The following is a 14,944-nucleotide window of genomic DNA, read 5'->3' as shown; positions in this document are numbered from 1 at the left end:
CCTCATCACCAACCAACTCCAAAAATTCACTATATTTAGTACCATAATTATAGTACCTTTCAAATATATATTTTTCCAAAACTGAGGAGCATAACATTATAAGACACCCCCACACTTTCAAATATTTCAGTCTAATGAATAGTCTTTCCACAAGAAAGTTGACCTCTAAATAAATGAGAACATCTCAATATTAAAATGTAATAAAAACCTTTAAAGGCTATTCAAATAACCAAATACGTTTTTACCATTGAATTCCAATCAAATCATCATATACATTTACACCCAAGCGTTCAAAGCTACTATTATTATAGGTCTGCTACAAATTAAACAACTAAACAGGCGTTGCAAAATAAATTAGTATAATGACTATCAAACAAGTTTAGTAAAGGACAAAGCTAAAGTTAGAAATATATTCAGATGATTATGTTAAGGTCTCATTAAAATTATAACTGTAGACATCTGTTTTTCCAAAGATAAGACAATCTTAAAGCTGTATTTTCTTGATATGAGAAAAAACTAACATATTCAACTCTAATATGAAATAAATTATATGAACTACCAACGAAACAAAGTATTAATATTTTCATCTTGAAAATTATCAAACACACAAGACTCATCATCACCCACAAAAACGTTATTTTTGATAAACCTTATCAAACTCAAATAAAATATGTACCCAACTTGTCCTAATAATCACATGAGAACTCAAGTTGAATCAGATGTTAGAAACATGTACCACCTCAGTTAATGCCAATGTTTTTCAAATGTGAGTTTAAGAAGAATTTTCCATTTCCAAAAACATAAGTAATTCTAGAATCACGAACATAAATCAATTATTCTTTTTCTTCAACTCGGGTGTAGAACACAAAATTATTTTAGCACAAATATGCTTAGTAGCACCAAAGTCTAACACCCAATCTCTCACACTAGCCACAAGATTCGCTTAAGAAATGACCACAATAATTATATCATCCGCTTAGCCACACTTATTTTACTTAGCGGGATTATCATTTCTCCGAATCTTCTTTACACCGAGAGATATAATGTCTTAGTTTGCCACACATGTAATTATAGTTATTTTCACGAAGATTTTCTTATTGACTTTATGTCAACTAACCACGTTTTCTTTTCTCCAAATATAAACATAAAATATTGTCATACCTTATTAGACTTTCCAAGACATGCACATATAAAGTTCTCACCTCTTCTTGGTACTTCCCAAACACGGTGCATGGTTACGGACATTTCCCTTACCTTAGAAACTTAGCAACAAGAGTCTCGCCAACGACATATTTGACGTCCCAGCCAAACTCGTCGTGGACCAACCGATTCCACCAAGTGCATCCCCATTGTCCCCCAAGTAGTTCAAGTAATATTTATCGCTAGATGCCTTGTTGGAAATATTATAAACCGTATTCTCCGTAAGAATAGAGTATAAAAATATCCTTAAGATTGTTGGAAATCTTACGTAAAAATACTTCATCACGAACACGTGTAGGGACTTTTCTTCATCACTTGAGGAAAATGCTTGATCACGAACCCTTGCAGAGAAACTCTTGATAGCTTGAGGCATGTCAATTATGACACTGTCCTTAAGGATATTTCACCCGGTATGGGTGTATCCCCCAAGATTCAACAAGCTCTTCTAGTACAAAACTAGGAGCTAGAATCTAACAAAGATTTAATAAGAAAGAAAACCCGAAGAAAAGTCTCTTATTTTGTATTTTTGTTACCCTCTACAAAATGAATAAACAAGATCATATATAGGCTAAAGAGTGAAGTTGAAAATCTCTGTAATGAAACCCATAAAGGCTATACTCGAATAGCCATATTCAATTGTCAAGATAACGTTAGCAATTTTAATTAGAAATAATGTCCAATAAAGGCTAGTAAATGGCAATGTTAAATTGCCACAACGGTTTTGGCAAATGCATAAATTTTTCATTATGAGGATCTCGCCATTAAGGCTAATAAATCATAATCAAATCTTTTGTATTAAAGCCAATAAAAAACGTCATAGAAGTAATCCTTTTATTTTTGAGATATTAAATAGAAAATAATATTTTTCTAACATTATGATCCTATGAGTGTCAAAATACCAAGTAGTTGAATGGTTCAAACATCTACTAGGTAAAACCATTGATCATTTCTAAACACTCCAAATGTTATATTTGATAAAAAGAAAGATTGATGACCCATTCCATGTTCTAAACTAGTACTAATTCTCACAAAAGTCAGCTCAAAAACTAGACTTTTCTCTCTTAAATACTGAATCATTTACCTTAGCTAGTATCTAAATTCTTTGGTTAATTGATTCACTTAGCTATACTTCTTTTTCAAGTCCAAAATGCTTCTTAACGTAGCTTTCCTCCACTTGATAATACTAATATGCAGCCTATTTTCAGTTTCATCATTACAAACCACAACAAAATCCATTGCTAATGCTACCACCATTACCAAACCTGGCTGTGAGAGTAAATGCGGGGCTTTAACTGTCCCATTTCCTTTTGGTATTGGTAACCGAGCAGGCTGCTCGATTGACCCTTCATTTGATATAACCTGTAACGCTTCGTTCAATCCTCCAAAGGCCTTTCTTTCTGGAAAAGATCTCGAAGTCGTCGATTTGTTGGATGATCACATACTCATCAAGAACAATGTTGGGAGCAAGTGTTACAATCAAAAAGGGGCGGTGATTGACGAATACAAGATGAACTTTAGCTTGAATTCGACGCCTTTCTCCTTCTCCGACCTCAACAACTTGATGCTAGTTGGCTGCGACGACCTGGCTCTCATTTTAGGCTATGAAGGGAGAAACTTCAGCAGTGGATGCATTTCGCTTTGTTCTAAAAGAGAGGACATAATTGATGGCTATTGCTCGGGTATCGGTTGTTGCCAGACTTCAATCCCGAAGGGTTTGAAGAGTTTTGTGGGTTCACTTGGGAGTTTGAATAACCACACAAATGTGTCCTCTTTTAACCCTTGTGCCTATGCGTTTCTCGGTGAGCCTGATAAGTTCATTTTCAACAGCTCGGATTTGTCCGATTCGAGTTTTGGGAACAAGGTTATAGAGAAAGTTCCTGTGGTGATTGATTGGGCAATTGGCAATGGTAATTGCACTGAGGTCAAGAAAGCAGCTGATTATGCTTGTCAGGAAAATAGTGTTTGTGTGGATTCTGACACAGGACTTGGAGGTTATCGCTGCAGGTGCAATCAGGGATACCAGGGTAACCCTTATGTCAGTCCAGGTTGCACAGGTAAGACAACAATTTAGAGGTAGTTACTAGAAGAGGGATACAGGATTTGAACTTTTTGGGTTCGAGTTCGAAATCGTTGCCCCAACCTATTTGATCACTAGGTTCGAATCTATGATTTGTGTTTATTTAGTAAGGGTTCAGCCAAAGTTAAGTTCGAGTAAACCGGTAACTTGTACACTAAGTCCGCCCTTGTTATGGTAAATTGATGTTAAACATGGACAGGTCATAACGGGTCAAATACAAGAAGGTGTCATGACACAAAGTTGCCCAAGTTATTGGGTCAAAATGGGTTGGGTTAAGAGGGGTCAAATAGTGGGTCGTAACCCAACCCGTCTGATATTTGGCCCAACCTGCCCTCCCTTCTTTTTTATCTTGTTTTTGAAAAAAAAAAAAAAAAAAAAAAAAAAGAAAGAAGAAGTGAAAGCTAATGTATTTTTCTTGAATTATTAGCTCATGTTCTTCCAAATTTACATAATTCTCTAATCTCTACATATGATTTTTTATGTGTTGGTTTGACTCTAAGTGTGTAATGGTTGTAGCAAGTGAAGATTAGTTTGTCTCAGTTTTCAGCCTCTCTTTTTCTTATTGTCCTTATGGTATTTGATTAATTGTCAGACATAGATGAATGCAAGGAGAATCCTTGTGATGGAATATGCAATAACTTTCCTGGAGGCTACAACTGCACTTGTCCACACGGTCAGATTGGTGATGGCAAAAGAAATGGCCGCGGTTGCATCCCTCGGAACTCTAAGTCACCCATCCTTCTACTCTCACTAGGTAGGTCTACTCCATCAGATTTTGATTATTCTTTTTTATGACCAAAAAATCCGTTCCTTGGGCCCACAACAGCCTTCAAAACTCGGGGATGATGGCTCTATCCCTCTACGCTTTATCACTTAAAAATCAGAGTTAGTTCACTTGGCGTAGGGCTTGAACCTCTGATCCAAGACACAAGTCCCTCAACCTTTGCCAATTGAGCTAACCTCTGGGGGTGGATTTTGATTAATTTAATTTTGTTTTCATATCTTAATCCTTCCAAGAAAAAGTTAATTTAAAAAGTTAATTTAGTTTTGTTCAATGTTATGGGCTTTTTGCTTTCATCTTTTTACTCCCTCTATTTCATGTCATGCAACACTCTTTCCTTTTTAGTTTATTCCAAAACCAAACACCTTCTATATTTGGAACATCTTTTAACTTGAAACATTTTACCATTAATGACATGCTTTTACAACTACATAATGTCATGATAAGTTTAGAACCACGAGTTTTGAGGGTACTTTTGGTATGTTGTATACAATAGTGTTTCTTCTTTTGTTAAACTTTATGTATAGTCAAATATCGTCGTATAAAATGAAATGGTCAGAGTAGTATTTAAATTGCATTTGCTAACACAATGAAACATAAATTTCCATGCAATCAAGTTTCTAGTTTCCAAGTAAGTGCTGCTCCCCTTTCGTTAGAGTTAGGTAGGTCAATTAATCTGCATAGTTGAATTAAGTGACTCGTATAGAATGTTTTGACAGAGAATGCAATATATTTGGAAAATATTCATGCAGGTTTGTGCTTTGGCTTTCTGGCTTTGGTCATCAGTGCCACTTGGATATACTTGGGCATCAAAAGAAGACAGCTCATAAGACTCCGGGAAAAGTTTTTTCAGAAAAATGGCGGTTTGATGCTGACACAGAAATTCAGATCGAATGAGGGTGGCATGGAATATGCAGCTAAAATCTTTACAGCAGGAGAACTCGAGAAAGCCACTGACAACTATGCTGAGGATCGTATCCTCGGCCGAGGTGGTTATGGTACGGTTTACAAAGGCGTCCTTCCGGACAAACGTGTGGTTGCGATTAAAAAGTCGAGAATAATGGACGAGAGCCAAATAGAATTGTTCATCAATGAAGTGGTCATTCTTTCGCAAGTCAATCATCGAAACGTGGTGAAACTCTTGGGGTGTTGTTTGGAAACTGAAGTCCCTCTACTAGTCTACGAATTCATCTCTAAAGGTACCCTCTATTACCATATTCACGAAGGTAGAGAAACATGTTGGTTTTCTTGGGCAAATCGATTGAGGATAGCGTGTGAAGCTGCTGGTGCTCTCGCGTATCTTCATTCTGCAGCTTCTACTCCTGTAATTCATCGAGACGTGAAGTCTATGAATATACTACTCGATGAGAATTACACAGCGAAAATATCAGATTTTGGGGCTTCTAGATTAGTGTCACTGGATCAAACTCAAGTGACTACATTGGTTCAAGGAACTTTAGGTTACTTGGATCCAGAATACTTCCATACAAGCCAATTGACAGAAAAGAGCGATGTTTATAGCTTTGGAGTAGTTCTTGCAGAGCTCTTAACAGGGCGAATGCCTCTTGATACTGCAAAGATCCGAACACGAGAGAAGCCTAGCTGCATTTTTCGTCAGGTCTATTAAGGAAAACCGATTGTTTCAAGTGCTCGAAACTCAAGTGCTACGAGAAGGAAGCTTCGAGCAATGCCAAGGTGTTGCTGAGCTAGCAAAGAGATGCCTCAGGTCAGTGGCGTAATTGAATACCCTTCATCGAAAACCTATTTTGTGTATATAGAAAATTATTTTGTGTATATAGGTCAAGGATTACTTTTTATACATACATATTAAACTTTGAATGCCCTTACGAAATTTCTGACTTTGCCACTGCCTTAGGTTAACAAGTGAAGAAAGGCCTACAATGAAAGAAGTGGCGATGGAGCTAGAAGGATTAAGGAAGTTCACCAAACATCCGTGGTCTCAAACTCAGGAAAGTCAAGATGAGGAGACTCTTGGATTAATAACAGAACAAACATCGGACCTTTACGCGATCAATATAACTAATGACTTCATCACTAGCGGAGAATTCTCCGGACAACAGAGCTTGGATAGTCGGATGATGTTACATATTCACAACCCCCGGTGATCGATTACTCGTGTAAAGCCTGCATTTTTGTGTCATACTCCGTCCGTCCCAATTTATGTGGCACTTTTCGCTCTTCAACAGTCAATTTGACTAAACTTTGAAGCCAAATTGGATTAGGTTAACTTAATATTTTAAGATTAAATTTATATATTTGAAAACTACATGAAAAGTACTATAATTTGCAACTTTTCTCATACAAATTTGGTGAAAAAATACATCTTAAAATATTGGGTCAAAGTTCGTACATAATCTTGAAAAGTGCCACATAAACTGAGACAGAGGGAGTAACTTGTACGTTGCAAAATGTAGTCCCCTTTTGTACTCTCTTCTGTATATTTGAACCAGTATGAATGTATGTATAATTCTTTTCTTGAATTTTAAGCATTTGGCTTAGTTGAAATTTATGTATCATTTCCATATTTGGCATATCTTCCGTCAAATCTATCAGAAGCTCGCTTTAGGTCCTAAATTGAAGTACAAGCTTTAAAACCTTTTGATAAGGTAAGGCCAAAGAAAATGTAATTGTATTACTCCTTTCATTCCATTTGATGTGAAGGTAGTGTTTGTTGAACGCATAATTTAAAAAAGGAAAATCTTTTGAAACTTGTAATCTTAAATTTGTCAATTGTCATGATAATTATTATGGATATAAACTCATGCCTTAAGAGTAACATGAAAATTATAAATTATGCTATTTTTAATAAAGTTATCCTTCTTATTTGAATATATTAGAGAAAATGACAAAAGTTAGCACTTTTAGTCTATAACATATATTTACCAAATTCCGATTGTTAAAATTAATCGGAATTGTCAGAAAAGAAAAAAATTAACCAGAAACACCAATTTTTTTTTGCCAAAACCCCAAAAACCGCAACATAAATAATTACACAAGACAAAAAAAAAAAAAAAAAAAAAAAAAAATTGTACCTCAAAAGTTGCATAAGACTCTTGATATAAACCAAAAATAACATAAAATGAGAAAACTATACACCCAAATCCTAATTTTCATTAAATATTTTCTATTTTCACAAATTTTTTAAATTTAATAATTAAAGTTTGATAGATATTTAATGAGATCAAAGATGTTCCTTTTTTTCTTGAAAAGATGTTCACTTTTGATAAACTTAAAAAATCAAGACTGCTCAGATGATACTTCAAAAACTATTTTGAACGTAAACAAAGATAATAATGGACCATTCTTGTTATTTTCTCAACAGATTACAAATAAAGAAGTGTATCGTGTAAAATAGATATGAGAAAGCAATTTTCTGGCATGCACATTGCACATTTGTCATTGTATTATTTGTTATAAAGAAGCGTATTGCAAAAATGTTGAAACAAAGAAAATAATTTCGAAAACAAAAAGCGAGTAAATCGATGTATTCGAAAAACCAAGAGAAAACGGAAAACAAACCGGAAAGTAAGAACAAAAGATGTAAACTGGAAAAGTAAGAAATGCCTCTCGAAAAATATTTAAGAATGAAAATCGAGCCTACCGAATGCACAAAAGTGTCCTTAAGGAAATTATTCCCCGCAAGTATCCGAGGTTAATGGAATATATCCTCCCAGATAGAACGATCTTACTCACCTGTATCGGTACCTAAAACAATGGTGTCAGCGAACCACTCAATGGCGTAAACTACACCGGAATTTATTTGTGCGAAAAAAAGAAGAAGTTTTGAAGTTCGGCGAAAATTCGTAAGGAAAATTTCGAGGAATCAAACGAGTTTATAGCCATGGAAGTATCAAGTTTCCGAAGGTTTGCAACCCTTCGGTACGCTCACTTTAAAAACGGTGGGAAATTTAAATAAAACTCGGAAAGAACGGGGTTGCGGGTCGACACGCGGATCCGGGTCACTAACGGTAGAATTGGATAAGTTAATTAATTAATTAATCCAAATCCGAAGCCGAAGCCGAAGCTGAGCCGAGCGATGATGACGGCACGAGGGAAGACCCTCTTCTTAACCCTTTAGCAACAAGAAGGAGTACTTCTACTTTTAAGTAGGAGAACTTTTCTTTCCACTACTAATGAGGGACAAATGCTCATTTCATAAAGCAAGAGGAACAACTCATTTTCCTTCCACTTCTTTTCCCATTCAATCTATCAATTAAACCCAACAATCCCCCACATGAATGGGGAATGGCTATAAGATAAAGAAATGCACGGACAAGTGTGTAATTTACAAGCAAAGATTAATTGCATCTGGATAAGTAGGTTTTCCTTTGAACTTTTCGTAGTGAACATATGTCGGATATACTCGGCCAATCTCCAGAGATTTGATATCTTTGAACCTGTCGAGCTTTGGTGTATACCTAGACAACCACATGTCACACAATCAATCCTTTACCATCTATGGTTCTTACAGTTATGTTCGTTTCAGCCATGAACACCTCCTGGTTTCATAAGTGTATAGAGAATGGGCTTTTTACAATCATCCTCTTTGAAGCGGCTTACATTTCACACTCACATAGGTGATTCCTAAACGTGTTATCGCGTAGATACACTATTTGGTCAAACCTGCCAAACTTAGAAACCATTAAAAAACTTAAGCTTTATTAACTCGTTAAAAAACCTTAATGTTTTATCCTTGTTGCTGAACATTGTCTTCATCACGAGAATGGATTGAGTTATTTGACAATGTCGAACCGTCAGTCACAACTTTGTTTGATCTCCTTAACTCCAGTCTGCTAGGTAGATTTACCGCCATGATGACTTGTTCATAGCCTTAAACCCATTTAGCCTTAAACCCATTCCCTTAGATGATCTTTCAACCGCCTCTCTAGTTAGGCCTTTTGTAAGTGGATCCGACACATTATCTCTAGACTTTACATAGTCAATAGTGATAATTCCACTAGAGAGTAGTTGTCTCACGGTATTATGTCTCCGTCGTATATGACGAGATTTTTCGTTGTACATAACGCTCGCCCGCCCTACCTATTCTTCGCTCGACTATCACAATGTATGCATATAGGTCCCGCAGGTCAGCGAATGGAATATATTCTAAGAAATTCTGGAGCCATTCAGCTTCTTCACCGGCCTTGTCTAAAGCTATAAACTCAGATTCCATCGTAAAACGAGCGATGCACGTCTATTTGGATGATTTCCAAGACACTGCTCCACCCCCAATTGTGAAAACATATCCATTCGTGGATTTAACTTCAGATGATCCAGTGATCCAATTTGCATCACTATATCCCCCGATCACGGCGGGATATTTGTTATAATGCAAAGCATAGTCTTGGGTATGTTTCAGATACCCCAACACTCGCTTCATTGCCATTCAGTGAGTTTGATTGGGATTACTTGTAAACCGACTCAATTTACTAATAGCACATGGTATATCCGGTCGCGTACAATTCATGATATACATCAAGCTTCCCAACATTCTTGCATAATCCAATTGTGAGTCACTTTCACCTTCATTCTTCTGAAATGTATAGCTCACATCAATTGGAGTCTTGGCAACATTGAAATTCAAATACTTAAACTTGTCAAGTACTCTTTCAATATAATGAGACCGCGATAATGCTAGACCTTGTGGAGTTTTATGAATTCTGATGCGTAAGATCAAACCAAAGAATTCCTACTTCCTTCATATCAAATTTGCTAGCGCAAAGACGCGCTTAGTAGCATTTATATCGGCAATATCTTTACTCATTATCAACATGTCATCAACATATAAACAAACAATGACTTCATGATTTGGAGTGTTTTTAATGTAAACACATTTGTCACACTCGTTGATCTTAAATTCATTTGCCAACATTATTTGGTCAAATTTAGCATGCCATTGTTTGGGTGCTTGTTTTAGTCCATAAAGCGACTTAACAAGTTTGCACACTTTTCCTTCTTTACCAGGAACCACAAATCCCTCAGGTTGTTCCATGTAAATTTCTTCCTCTAACTCTCCATTTAAGAAAGCTGTCTTAACATCTATTTGATGGATTTCAAGACCATGTACGGACGCCAGTGCTATTAACACCCGAATAGATGTTATCCTTGTTACCGGCGAGTATGTATCAAAGTAATCAAGACCTTCTTTTTGTCTATAACCTTTGACCATAAGTCTTGCCTTATATTTGTCAATAGTGCCATCAGCTTTCATTTTCCTTTTAAAAATCCATTTTGATCCTAAAGGTTTATTTCCAGGAAGAAGATCAACCAATTCCTATGTATGGTTGATCAAAATTGATTCAATCTCACTATTGACTGCCTCTTTCCAAAATGCTGAATCAGAAGAAGACATCGCTACTTTAAATGTTAGAGGCTCATTTTCAAGCAAGAATGTCACAAAATCTGGTCCAAAGGAAGTAGATGTCCTTTGACGTTTGCTACGCCTTGGATCCTCTTCACTTGGTGTACTTTCCTTTGGTTCTTCCCGCGGTCGTTTAGATCTTTCACTTGACGACTCATATTCAATTTTATACGGATAAATATTTTCAAAGAATTCAGCATTATCTGATTCAATTACCGTATTAACATGAATTTTGGGATTGTCGGATTTGTGAACCAAAAATCGACAAGCTTTGCTGTTTGTAGCATATCCAATAAAAACACAATCCACAGTTTTTGGTCCGATTTTTACCCTTTTGGGCAAAGGAACTTGGACCTTTGCTAAACACCCCCACACTTTGAAATATTTCAAGTTGGGTTTTCTTCCTTTCCATAGTTCATATGGAATAGATTGTGTTTTTGTCATGGGCACCTTGTCGAGTATTCAATTAGTCAGAGGATAGCTTCCCCCCACAAGCTCTCGCGGTAAACCGAAACTTATTAATAAAGCATTCATCATTTCCTTTAATGTTCGATTTTTCCTTTCCGCAACTCCATTTGATTGTGGTGTGTAGGCTTGATAGTTTGATGAATAATTCCATATTCTAAACATATCTATGCAAAAGGAGATTCGTATTCTCCACCCCTATCACTTCTAATCATTTTTATCTTTTTATTTAATTGATTTTCCACTTCGTTCTTATATTGCTTAAATGCGTCAATTGCTTCATCCTTACTATTAAGCAAATACACATAACAATATCGAGTGCAATCGTTAATAAAAGTTATAAAATACTTTTTCCCACCGCGAGATGGTATTGACTTCATATCACATATATCTGTGTGGATTAAGTCTAAAGGATCTAATTCCTATCAATAGACTTATATGGATGTTTAACAAACTTAGATTCAACACGTATTTCACATTTTGATTTATTACACTTGAATTTAGGCAATACTTTTAAATTAATCAATTTTCGCAAGGTTTTGTAGTTGACATGTCCTAAACGAACATGCCATAAATCATTTGACTCCAATAAGTAAGACGAAGCTGAATTCTTATTAATACTCTCAACAACCATTATACTGAGTTTGAAAAGGCCCTCGGTGGGGTAGCTCTTTCCTATGAACATATCATTCTTACTTATTACAATTTCCTCACTAACCAAAGACGCACTTAAACCCCTTTTTGACGAGTAGTCCGCCGAAACTAAATTCTTCCTAATTGTTGGAACGTGCGAACGTTGTTGAGAGTCGCACTTGCGTTTGTCATCTTCCCATATCCTTCAACCTTGGCTGTTGCAGTATTTCCCATAAACAGTTCCTCTTCGGGTCCAAATGAGCGTAGATTGCAAATGCTTCTTTACAACATAAACATGTCGAGTGGCACCAGAATCAAGCCACCACTCCTTTGGGTTTCCAACCAAATTGCACTCCGATAGCATTGCACACAAATCATCCATGTCATCATTCTTTTCCACCATATTGGCTTGTCCCTTTCCCTTGTCCTTTTTCCAGGAGACGACAATCTGTGGCTTTGTGCCTTTCCCACAATTATAGCAGCTTGCCTTTGAACTTTTCTTGGCTTGCTCCTTTTGTCCTCGGTGACTTCTTACTTTTCTTACTTTTTGGGGCAGCCTCTTTAACGATATTCGCTCCCATAACCATTGAATTCCCACGCGACTTCTTCTCGGCTGTTTTGTTATCTTCCTCAATCTTGAGACGAATCATAAGATCTTCCAACTTCATTTCCTTGCGCTTGTGCTTTAGATAATTTTTGAAATCTCTCCACGAAGGAGGCAACTTTTCAATCATTGCAGCCACTTGAAATGCTTCATTAATTACCATGCCTTCAAAGAATAAGGTCATGAAAAATAAGTTGAAGCTCTTGAACTTGGGTTCCAACTGCTTACTGCTTGCCTATCATTTTATAGTCTAGAAACTTGGCAACTACAAATTTTTTCAAGCATGCGTCTTCAGTCTTATACTTCTTCTCAAGTGCATCCCACAATTCTTTAGTCTTATCTTCCAACTTCATTTCCTTGCGCTTGCGCTTTAGATAATTTTTGAAATCTCTCCACGAAGGAGGCAACTTTTCAATCATTGCAGCCACTTGAAATGCTTCGTTAATTACCATGCCTTCAAAGAATAAGGTCATAAAAAATAAGTTGAAGCTCTGAACTCGGGGTTCCAAATCTATTCGTTGTCTATCATTTTATAGTCTAGAAACTTGGCAACTACAAATTTTTTCAAGCATGCGTCTTCAGTCTTATACTTCTTCTCAAGTGCATCCCACAATTCTTTAGAAGTTTTCATAGCACTGTAGACATTGTACAAATCATCCTCCAAAGCACTTAGGATGTAGCCCTTGCATAGAAAATCTGCCTGTTTCCACGCCTCAGCAATCATAAATTTTTCATTGTTTGGCATATCGGCGAGCACGGTGAGGTCTTTGTTGGTGAACTTCTGCATACCAAAAGTGGTAAGCCAAAAGAACACCCTCTGCTGCCATCCTTTGAAGTTGGCTCCAGAAAATTTCCCTAGTTTTTCCGCCGGCTTGTTGCCGCAACAGTCACAGAAGTAGTAGTGCTTTCAAGTACCATTTCTTTTCACTGTCAAAATTGACAAAGCGTTTTAATAATCGCAGTAGCAAACTTTTCACAACAACAACGATGAAGTTTTTATGTTCTTTAAATCATTGTACAAGTATGAACTTTAATATTCCAACGAAGTTTTTATATATTCAAGTCAGAATACGAAATTTCATACGGAGTAAAAAACCACAAAGGTTTTAATCTTTAAAACAGAATACAGATTAATATATAAAATATAATTTCCTTAAGATTGTTATTAAACTATATTGCAAAAACGTTGAAATAGTAAAAAATAATTTACGAAAACGAGAAATTTAAATACGGACGAAAAACGGAGAAACGGAAAAAAATTTAAAAAAAGTAAGAACAATCTAAAAAATATTTAAGAATGAAAATTGAGCCCACGAATGCACAGTGTGTCCATATGGAAATTATTGATTAATGGAATATATCCTCCCAAGATAGAACAATCTTACTCACCTAAGATATCGGTACCTCAAACAACGGTGTCGACGAACCACTCAACGGCAGTAAACTACACTAGAATTTATTTGTGCAGAAGAAGAAGAAGTTTTGAAGTTCAAAAAATTCGTAAGGAAATCCGAAGCCGAAGCCAAGTCGAGCGACGATGATGAGAAGAAACATCTGTCTTCTTAACTCTTTAGCAATAAGAAGGAGTACTTCTACTTTTAAGAGAAAACTTTTCTTTCCACTACCAACGAGGATAAATCGTCATTTCATAAAGCAAGAGGAATAACTCATTTTCCCTCCACTTCTTTTACCTCCATTTCCCATTCAATCTATCAATTAAACTCAATATTATTGCAAGGTTTTGACCAATATCATCCCTCTAGTTTCACCTCAACTTTCACTGCACCCACATACAGAAGATATGAATAAAAACTTCACATCCTTCCAACAAACCAAAAATGAAATTGATCAAGAACGGAGTTCAAAAGGCCTACATATTCTGAAACAAAGTTCTTAGACGCCCAATAATGGTGGAAAAAATGGACCACGAAAGCTGGCCAAAATAGCTAATTACTCTTAATTAAAAGTCTCATCATCATCATCTGGAAGGGGTTGATCACTGGCAGCAGCAAGCTCAACTTAGTGTTGCTGATGTGCTTAGGTGAATAAGATTAGTTTTAATTTCTTTAGTGAAATAGGCCTTTCGCTTTACATAAAATTTATCGTGGGCTAGCCTTGTATATGAGTAATTTGTGAGTTTTGAACATATAAAGAAGGAGATTTGATGTCCTTCAGCCACATGGGTTTCATGTAAATTATTTCTATTTTTTGAAGAGCTTGTGGGAAATTATTGAATTAAAAAAGAAAAAAAGAGGCATTGCACATAAGAAAAGAAAGTTACGTTAAAAAGAAGATGGAAAGTTAAAGGAGGGATGTTTTGATTAAGTTTGAGGAACTTAAGGAATGTTTAAGGTGAATGAGATATTATAAGGATGGAGTGAAAGTTGAAATAAAATAACAGGGATGATATTGGTCAAAACCTTTATTATTGCTTTGAAAGATACATTGCACCGAACAATGTTGCCTTTTCAAACTATCACTCACTGCTACTATTAGATTTCCTTTTTCCTTTCTTTTCTTAAGGTCACTTTATATTATATTTTTTATACTATAAATAAACAAATTTCATCATACAGGACAACTGACAAGAAAGATGTAGCTATTTATGGTCAAATAAGGCTGTGGATATTATTCAAACAACTACCAACTTATCTTACCACAATTCAGGCATATGGATGCCAAGAAGCCACAAACACCAATTTCCATACGGCTATTCTAGAAGATTTATTTCATATGACGAAGCTTTAATTTTTTTATACATACTAAAGTATCATTAATATTTATGATTTTAAATTTGTTATG

General features: G+C 35.9%; 1 pseudogene; it reads left to right on the top strand.

Annotated features, from left to right (window-relative positions):
• The first annotated feature begins 2,224 nt into the window (after nucleotides 1–2,224).
• Nucleotides 2,225–6,594, top strand: LOC132065604 (wall-associated receptor kinase 1-like; annotated as a pseudogene).
• Nucleotides 6,595–14,944: the final 8,350 nt, after the last annotated feature.

The sequence above is a fragment of the Lycium ferocissimum genome, chromosome 7 (genome assembly GCF_029784015.1).
Source record: "Lycium ferocissimum isolate CSIRO_LF1 chromosome 7, AGI_CSIRO_Lferr_CH_V1, whole genome shotgun sequence".
Classification (NCBI taxonomy): Eukaryota; Viridiplantae; Streptophyta; class Magnoliopsida; order Solanales; family Solanaceae; genus Lycium; species Lycium ferocissimum.
Note: the sequence above shows the minus strand (reverse complement) of the source record. Positions and strands in the feature narration are given on the sequence as shown.